This window comes from Diadema setosum, chromosome 11, assembly GCF_964275005.1.
Source record: "Diadema setosum chromosome 11, eeDiaSeto1, whole genome shotgun sequence".
Lineage (NCBI taxonomy): Eukaryota > Metazoa > Echinodermata > Echinoidea > Diadematoida > Diadematidae > Diadema > Diadema setosum.
Window position 1 is genome coordinate 3,384,632 of NC_092695.1, and position 8,464 is coordinate 3,393,095.

An 8,464-nucleotide genomic window follows, 5' to 3' on the forward strand; every position below is an offset into this window, starting at 1 on the left:
ATTATAGGGCTCGTGATTACGCGAACACTTCCACACCAGCTCTTGCACATAGTCATAAAACATGCCTTGTCGGTCACCTGTCTACAGGGGTCACCTTCCGTATACGGTCACTAAAAACAACCCCGCCCCGAAAAGTCGTGTTTAAGATCCTCTCTGTAGCGGTCACCTGTCTATAACGGCCGCTTTTCCGTCTCCGTATGTATAGATGAAATAATGGAAGAATATAATCTTATTGATGTATGGAGATTTAGAAATCCTAAAACACGTACATATACTTGGCACTCGAGAAATATCTTTTGTCGTTTAGATTTTTTTCTTATATCATGTAATTTAGTTGTTCAAGTTGACAAATGTGAGATCTCACCTGGTTTTAAAACAGATCATTCAGCAATATCCCTTAATTTTTTCTGTAGTAAATGAAATCAGAGGACGTGGTTTTTGGAAATTTAATACATCTCTTTTACAAGATGAAACATATGTTGAACAGATTCGTAATTGTATTAAAGAAACTAAAACTTTATATTTTAAAATTTTAGACCCAAATACTTTTTGGGATTTTTTGAAATGTCAAATGAGATCTTTGACTCTTAGATACTCTATTAAGAAAGCAAAACAGAATAAGATATATGAAAATGATTTGCTTGAGAAAATAGGTAATTTAGAATCTGATTATGTTCTTAATCCTTGTGATTCTCTGGCCCAACAGATAAAATGTTACAGAGATGATTTAAATGTTTTGTATGAAAAGAAAACTCAGGGTGTCATTACTAGATCGAGAGCAAACTGGGTCGAAAATGGTGAAAAGAACACTCGATATTTTTTGAATTTGGAGAAAAGGAATCAGAGACAAAAACTTATTACCAAACTTAACAGTGATAATGGTGAACTTGTTTCATCGACAAAAGATATTTTAAACACTGTCAAAGATTATTATAAGGTGATTTACACGTCGTGTAATCCTCCTACTGTAGAGTTTGAACATTTGTTACCTAAAGACACTCAGGAAATTAAATTGTCTGAAAATTTAAAAGAAAATGTGAAGGTTTGATCACACTCAATGAATGTCTATACAGTCTTAAAACTATGAAGAATAATAAAACTCCAGGAACTGACGGCTTCCCGTGTGAATTTTATAAATTCTTTTTTACAGATCTTGGAGAAATGTTACTTAATAGTTTCAATTTCTCTTTTACTTCAGGCAAATTATCCCTGGACCAAAGGAGAGCAATCATTAACCTTATTCAAAAAAAAAACAAAAAAACAGGATTTACTTTTTTTAAAGAATTGGCGGCCCATATCTTTTCTGAATACTGATTACAAGCTTTTGGCAAAATGTCTTGCCCAAAGGTTAAAGAAAATGTTGTCTGATATAATAAGTTGTGATCAAACCGGTTTTATGAAGGGGCGATTCATTGGTGAAAATATTAGACTGACATTAGAAATGATTGACTGTGAAGCTACTGGTTTTATGCTGTTAGCAGATATAGAAAAGGCATTCGATAAACTGGAATGGTCATATATGTTTCAAGCTTTAAGATACTTTAACTTTGGAGATGATTTGATCTCCTGGGTGCAAATTTTGTATACTGATATTCATTCTGTGTTGTAAATAATGGTCATGCCTCTGAGTTCTTTAATCTTACGCGAGGTGTGCGCCAAGGATGCCCCCTTAGCCCGTTACTGTTTATAATCTGCAATGAAATAATGAGTATATGGATTAAAAGAGATGATAATGTTAAAGGGATCATAATCAATGATGTTGAAATAAAGATTTTTATTCTCTGTTCTTCCAAAGCCTCCAGATGATTTCATAAAAGAAATTGAGTCTGTTATATATTCATTTATATGGAGCAAGAAGCCAGATAAGATCAAACGTAAAATTATTATTGGCGATTATAGTGAGGGAGGACTACGAATGATACACATTCAGTCAATGATTGTTGGTCTTAAAACCGCATGGGTAAAACGCTTGTTAAACCCTGATAGTAGGGGTAGCTGGAAATGCTTTTTTGACTTGTCAATGAAAGATCTCGGTAGAGACTTATTTTGGATTTGTAATCTTGATTGCAAGGATAAGATTAATCAGGTCGGAAATATATTCATACGAGAAATTCTTGTCTGCTGGAGTAATTTAGTTTTTTTTTTTTTCAGAACCCTCCTGACAGATATATTCATAACCAGGTTATATGGAATAATTCTTGCATAGAATTAATGGAAAAGTTGTTATTAAGCATAATTGGATAAATAAAGGTATTACGAGAATTTATCATATTTTGAATGAACAGGGTAATTTTCTTTCATTTTCACAATTTAGAAATAAATATGAAATTCAATGCAATTTTTTGGATTTTTTTTCCATCATATCTGCAATTCCTCTTAACTGGAAAGATGTTGTTAAAAAACCTCAAACTCAAGATAAAAATTATCAAGAAGAACTGATTCTTGAAATTAAGAAAGCTCCTAAAGTATGTAGATTTATTCATAGAAAATGCGTAAATAATTTTCGTGAAGTTCCAAAATCACAAGAAAAATGGAATTCAATTTTGATACAACCAGTCACTGACTGGAAAAAAATCTATCTCATTCCTTTTAAAAGTTCATTGTCGACAAAATTGCGTTATTTTCAGTTCAAGATTCTACACAACATCCTCGGGGTGAATAAACTGCTACAACAAACTGGTCTGTCAGATTCTGATTTATGTACCTTTTGTTTAGATACAACCGAGACAATTACACATTTGTTCTGGGAGTGCCCTTATACTCAACGTTTTTTGAGAGAGCTCCAAAGACAAGTTTTGAAAGACGAAGTTATTCTCACATTTAACGATTTTATATTTGGAATCTTAAATGGTCCTTTCACTACATTGAATTCTGTTTTTTTATATGCCAAATATTACATATTCGCCACAAGATGTAAGAACGGTACATTATCTTTGTCGTTATTTCAAAAAGCTTTGAAACATTATTATGAAATTGAAGAAATTATATATCTAAAACAAGGTAAAATCACTGTGTTTTTAGATAAATGGAGACATGTTCAACTTATTTGAACTGTCTGATGTTGTTTCGCTAATATAGTGTATTTCATGTTTCTAGATTATTCAAGGATGGGGCTGATGCAACACTTTCATTTGGTTCGTAGTCAAATATATGGAGGTATTTTCTCTCGGAAACTGGTAACATTCGATTTTGTTTGTAGAAAATAATTCCATACTTGGAATCCACCTTGCATACATTTAGTTGTTGCAACGTCAGGTGGATATTGACGTGTTTACGGGTTGCCTGGAGCAACCTTTGCTGGGGAGGTATGCATGAAAATAGTTTAAAGGTCTATGTACCCGCGAGTTTCTTTTAACGTTGTTATGATGTAAGTTGATTTATGCATCCTTTGGGCAGGGTATGTTCGTGGCAACCCGGTGGCTTTCTAGGAGCCTACCTGGGTGTGGCGTGTGTAATGTAAATGTATACACTGTACATACTTTCGGGCAGGGTGCATCCTTGGCGTTCCAATGGCTTGCCGGAAGTCCGCTGGGGGCCTGCCTGAGCGTGGGGACGGCGGGTGAATGTGGTTTGCTAATTTCTAGATTTTCTGTCCATGGGGCCTATTAGTATTTACGAATTTACTTTTATTAGCTGTACATTGCAATTTGGCTGTGCGCGGCCCTGTCGCTGTGCTCAAGTGTTACACTTGTGTACGGCGGCGGGGCTGTGTGTAGTCAATTACAATGGTCCTGTGGAAGTTATTCAATGTGCACTCGTCGTCGCCATGTTGGGCGGGCCTGGGCGGGCTTTCGGACTGCCAAAAGTTATTTTATCCTATTTTCGCATTCTCGCATGTACGACCCTTTATAGTTTGTTTTTTAGTAAGAAGTTATTTAAATATTTTTTAAAAAAGCATAAAAAACACATATATGTGTTTAAATTGTTTGTATCAAAGAAATGTTTTTGTGTTGAAGTAATAACTTTGTAATTCATTTATCCTCTGTAAAATTATGTTGCTTCGAGAAATCAATAAATTCTATCATTTGAAAAAAAATGATTGTCGTTACAGACATGTTTGACTGTATACTTGCGAAGACGTTCTTCACACCTGGAATATCTCACTTAATGAAACCACCGAGTTTGTTCTTCGCTTGACGGAGAAACATTAGAAATGTGTTCAGAAATATTTTAAAATCATTATAGTAGTTTCATTATAACATTCAGATAATGAGCGGACATAAAGATTAAAAAAAACGATTCCACCAGAACGAGGGGACATCTACAATTGATAAACACAACGGAGAGCAAATTTCGAAGCTTGATGGATTTACTTGTGCATTTGTCTTCGGACGCAGAACCAATGGTCCATGTGGTGTAACCTTCTGGACAAGGTAGACACGATTTGCTCCCAAACCCCGGCTGGTAGAAGCCCTCGCCACACGCTACGCAGGATTTTACTCCTGAGGCCGAGTAAGTCCCGGGTTCACAGAGGGCTGCGAAGGGTAAAGTCAGTCAGGGGCTGCCCACATTAAATTCTGATTTTCAACTTCGGCTTGTCAGAAATATATGAAAAGATTAACGTATTGAACTAAAAGCACGCACAAGATAATAATACATCTCTCCTGATGCTGCCTTGTGTCAAAATATGCGGGCTTCTTTTTCACAGATCCCATTCCAAATCATTGATTTGAATTATCTTACATGATGATATCATTTTTATTTTCTTGACCAATTAATGCCGAATGGGGTTACCGCACAGGACATAATGAAAACAGGTCTATAAAACGTCTATAATGGTTGCAATGCATTACTATCAAGACACAATGAAAATATATCAAACTTCGATACGGGATACAGGCCATCGTGCTGAAACCAGGGTGTACAGTTTTTTGTCCCCGAAAAAAAAAAATACAATCGTCTTTTCGCATTTAATTGATTACTCCCTATTTGATCAAACTTCTAAGTGCTACTTCAGGGTCTTGAAATACAACATCTTAGCTCTTTTCAGCAGAAAACCCCCATTCAATTTTGTTATTGTAAGTAGTCACAGAGAAATGTGAATTGTTGTAAAGCATGTCATTGGTCAGATTTTTCCAAATTCAGCACCTGGATCCTCTTGGAACTGCATATTGATATGTAAAGATAATGGACAGAACTTGGAGGGAAGGAATTCCTGACATGCTCTACACAACTCCTCATTTCTCTTTGACCACTGATTGAAGAAAATCGAATGGGGTTTTCTGTGAGATGTGGGCAACGAGTTATTATTTCACATCCTGAAATTGTATTTGGATTAATTCACTATTTCTAAAGATGTCATTGCGGAGGGTCCCGTTGTATTTTTTTTTTTTTTTTTTTTTTTTGGGGGGGGGGGAGGAGTTCATACGGTATAGGATAGGACAAGTCTGCAGGAAAAAGCGAAAGCCGAGAATTGCAATGCGCTTCAGGACAGTGGACATACTGACCTCTGCATCTGTCTGAAGAGCTGCTTCCGCGTGACACAGTGGACGTGCCATCGGAACAATTCTTGCACTGGACTTGTCCGTATTCGTCCTGGTATGTTCCCACTGGACACCTCTCGCACCTATTGTCACTTTGTCCAGTTCCAGGGGGGCATTGCACTGGTTCCAGGGTAACATTTATGTGGAAAATCAAGAAAAATAAAGGAGGAAAGGCAAGGTTATATCGAATTCACATTACTCGAGATTGTCTTTTGACGAGCGGTAACGTACATAGTAACGCATTCTGTGATTATTGAAGTCCTTGGGAGCAACAAATTTGTAGGTCTACACATCAAGAGTGCAACACTGTACGAAATCATACTCTCTCTCTGGACTGTCACGGTTTAATACCATCAAAGTCCAGACCATATGAGTGGAATACCATTTTTTGTTTATTACAAAATGCCCACAAGAGGACAATGTTCGGATCGCCCATACAATATCTATGTGCTCATATATCCTCAAAGGAGTCTTACATGGAAACCCTGGTTAAAATTAAGACTATACGACATATAAGGTAAATACTTACGATCATGTGGATCTTGTCCAATGTATTCATGAGTGATCTCGACATTTTAAGATGGAGTTTGCATCCGGAATAAGGTAAATTTATTGAAAGAATGTACATGAGGAATGCAGGTCACCTAGATTTACTCCAAGTATGTTTACTGAACAAAAGAGGACTGGTGGTAATAGGTTGTGAAAACTTAGGCAAGGTTTTTCGCAATGGTGCCTTGGTGCGTGTTGGTGGGTCATCGGTTATCAGTCAAAATAGTCATCATCCCTTCCCCTGATTATATACCAAGGCAGAACATTGTACTTAAGTTTCAGTCCAATGCCCATGTTACTCATTTCTTTCATAACTTCCAATTATCAATCGTTAATGTAACCCAATACTGCAAAAAGCACAGTGTCCCACAGTTAACCATAGTCGACTATATGTGAAAAAGCTCGAATTTAACAGTGTGAAGATGATTTCACATTGTGGTGTGGTTTTTACAGAGTGTTCACATAGTAATGCTCTGTTTCACACTGTGAATTGATGACTCACATTGTGTTCACAACACCTGAATTCAACAGTGTGAAGAGATTTCACACTGTGTTCACACTGTGATTACACTGTTTTACATTGTAGGAGACTGTGTTCTTTCCAGCAGGGAATATACAGATACAGGCCTTGGAAGTGGTATACTCACAACACAGATCGTCTACCAAGATTTCCCCTGGCTCACACGACACAACGTAGTCATCGTCAACGTCGAAGCTCGTTGCATCCAGCGTGATGTTCGTACCGTCAATCGAGATGTCCCCGTCGGTAAGCACGTTTCGTATCGAATCGATGTATGTATCCAGTGCAATACCTTCGGGTGGTACCCCTCTCTAAAATGCATTAATGTATGTAATATCAATCTTGTGATGTCTGGTAAGATTGAGGAACATTTAATCATCCAGGGCGGTCTACAGGACAAGCATGTAAGTAGCCGGTAACTTTTTATTTTATTTTTTTTGCTTTGAGTCTTCTGCATCCTATTAAACATCCTAGGAATAGTCTTAATACTTTTCAATACTACATTTCGTGAATTTGGAAAAAAAAAATGCCATTTAAGAAACACAAATAAGACTAATGACTGGCATATAGCATAATACTCTTGGCGAAGAGCTTGGTAAAGTTAGACATCATCCCAAATTATCATTGAACAATCTGAAATGAAAGAGTCAACATTTGTTTTTTCTAAAGGAGACTAACTTTTGTCAGCGCAGGCCAGGAGAAGCCCATTATCCCTTCAAGAACTTTGAATGGACATACTGTTTGTATTTTGTTATGTAGTTTTTGTAGAACATTGATTGCCGATATTGCCTTCATAGGAAGGTGGGAAGAGCTGTGAAATTAGTAAACCACAGAAACACAATTATTACATTATTATTACATAGGCCTATACTTTCACTAAATCATTATTACATATATCAATTTACACAGAATTTAAATTCCCTATTGTAAGATGATGCTGTAACGTATGAAAAAATGGTATACTATGAGAATGCTTTGCTGTGTTTATTACATCAAAATTATTGATGAGGCTCTTTGGAGCTGAAATGAGGCGTAAGAAATTTATAGTGTGGATAGTTATTGATTTCGTTCATGAGCAGTTACCCCGATGTTTTGAGGTGTGTAGACAAGTTGTACTTAATATCATCGAGGTGTACCGATAAATATAATTTCGGAGTAAGAATAATGACAGGAGGAGGCGGTTTGGATGTGAAGGAACTGCAAATTCAAAAGGGCATTTATTGGTTTGTGAGGTGTATTGCACAGATGTTGTTATTATTATGCCGTAAAACTGATAAGTTGGTCTGTTGGATGTTTCATTCAAACAGACTATTTTCTTGTAAAGATGAACGTGGCAGAATGAAGCTTAAGGGAGATGTGACAAATAGTAGGGATGGTAGAATTATTTTCCCCTTTTGATAATCCAAAACTTAATTTACTTCAGGGATGACCTGGGCTCATCAAGTGCATGTTATTCAGTATGCAGTACCCATCATACGTCATTGACCGTCACAAGTCACGCATCATAGTTATGTCCTTGTTCGCCAATAGTTCGGCACATTGTTCGTCCCTCATCGGTTTTCGCATCAACTCGGAGCATCGCCACCTCATTCCCCGTTCTCGTCCCGCATGCATGACGCGTACGGCCGACACTTCGTGCTGTGAGCATTATGGGAGCGGACTGGAGGATTGATAATTTGTGGTTCTATTCACCATCCGTAACCCCTTCACATTACTATGAGATACCATCTTTACATATATGTTTCCCACAACCCTGAAGTAGTATCTATTGTGCAGCAAGTTACCACCTTGTATACATGATGTATAGGTTTGTTGATTTATATACCGTTTGATTTACACTGTATTTTTTAAGTACATGAGCCTGAACGTACCAACATTGTTCTAAAAAGTTTATTTCAGAGTATACGCTATG

The 8,464-nt window shown here is 36.8% G+C and overlaps 1 long non-coding RNA gene across 1 annotated transcript; it reads right to left on the bottom strand.

The window, feature by feature from the left end:
• Nucleotides 1–4,320: 4,320 nt before the first annotated feature.
• Nucleotides 4,321–6,857, bottom strand: LOC140235221 (uncharacterized). Its single transcript, XR_011901686.1, has 3 exons — nucleotides 6,680–6,857; nucleotides 5,448–5,603; nucleotides 4,321–4,475 (listed from the first exon to the last, which is right to left on the bottom strand). It is a non-coding gene; the product is annotated as an uncharacterized lncRNA (long non-coding RNA).
• Nucleotides 6,858–8,464: the final 1,607 nt, after the last annotated feature.